Genomic DNA, 1,684 nt, shown 5'->3' with positions numbered 1-1,684 from the left:
TCCTGTCCAACTTGACAAATGGCTCTTAATCTCACAATTTACTCTCTCCTTCCCTAAGAAGACTTGTGGTTTCCTGCCACCTCCCAGCTTCCTCACCTCATTGCCCCGAGGACATGGCCTGACACAAATTGAATTGGAAGTGGTAGCAAATAGTCAGTCATCCAGTAGGAATTTAGCATGTGGGCACTCCAGTATGAAACTGGAGATGAGCATTGATTTCTATTTTGAACATTTTTCTGGATTTTGAATTCCTGAACTCCCCAACATGGTTCTAGAAAGTGTGGTTTACACTGGCTTTGAAATGCATCATTTGACTGAATCAAAGTTTTGTTTGCTGAACCAATATTGAGCTGTTCTCTGGAAGGAAATGTCATTCCTACAAATCCTGTTTTTTAGCACTCACCAAGTGCATGGACTGATGCAGATTTGAAACTGTAGAAACACTTTGGATTCAGGGGGTTGTTCCCTTGGTTAGACTGACCAGAGGTCGTGAACATATGAGTGGCAGCTGTACAGTAAATCTGACGTGTGTGATGGGCATGAACTACTTGATGAAAGAAATGTTAAAGCACAGGCAATGGTAGGCCATGCCCGACACTCAGGCTCTACCTGTTCACTGTGTTTGGTAATGAGGACATGAGGAGAATAAATTGGTTTGGTCCTTCTATACAGCCTGCTCTATTTTAGCAAGTCAGCTGTGTATAACTCTTGATTCAATTAGTTATTTTCATATTAATTAGCTCCTGCATATTAAGTTTTCTTTCTCCCGAATCATGATAAAAATTTAATCTGTCTTCTCAATTTATACAGTTGAGAAGAATAATATCATGGATATCGTTTTCCATCCACTGTGCACAGACTGCCTTCAATGACAGGGAAACCCAAGGGCTGCATGCAGAGTTGCAGGAAAAATAGCCAAGGATCTTTTTAATATTGCATGAGCGCATATGGGATTTTCGGCTTTAAAAGAATGAGAGTGACCATATTGATTAGAAGGAGACATCATATAGGAATGATTTTGCCAGAATCCATTGAACTCATCTTCTGTTACCCAGGGACTGTTTTTTATTCCAGATGCTTGGAATTAATTCCACATTCAAACCTGTTTTCTAGAGAAAGACAGGTTTCTTTTTAAATTTTTAAAGGTTGAAGGTGGGGAAGTTTCTTAATTTGTTTTCTCATAGAAAACAAAATGTAGCAAGGCAGCATTATAATCCCTTTTAAGGATTTATTGAAATGTCAAACTCTGGGGAACTGAAGCTATATGAGAAAAAAATGAATACATAGCAGATTAGCATTTAGACAAGGTTCTTTTTACTGTTGGACTATAGAAAATAATGATGAATAGAATTAATTTGGAATTTGGCAGGGATTTGAAAAGTGGAGGTAAAGCATGCAAATAATTGGGTAAATTTGAATCTTGTAGGAACATTTATTGGAATAAATTAAGGAACAGGATGATGAGAAAGATTCTTTTGGAGACTCTAAGTACAAAAAACAAGAATGTAAGAATTTTAGCTCTGGCTGGTGTAGCTCAGTTGGTTGGCATCGTCCTGTGCACTGAAGGGCTGCTGGTTCCATTCCTGGTCAGGGCACTGTGGGCTCGATCCTGGTGAGAGGTCTGTAGGGGACAGCCAATTGATATTATGCTCTCACATCAATCTCTCTCTCCTCTGTCCCTTCT

Source organism: Myotis brandtii, unplaced genomic scaffold (assembly GCF_000412655.1).
Source record: "Myotis brandtii unplaced genomic scaffold, ASM41265v1 scaffold1071, whole genome shotgun sequence".
Lineage (NCBI taxonomy): Eukaryota > Metazoa > Chordata > Mammalia > Chiroptera > Vespertilionidae > Myotis > Myotis brandtii.
Note: the sequence above shows the minus strand (reverse complement) of the source record.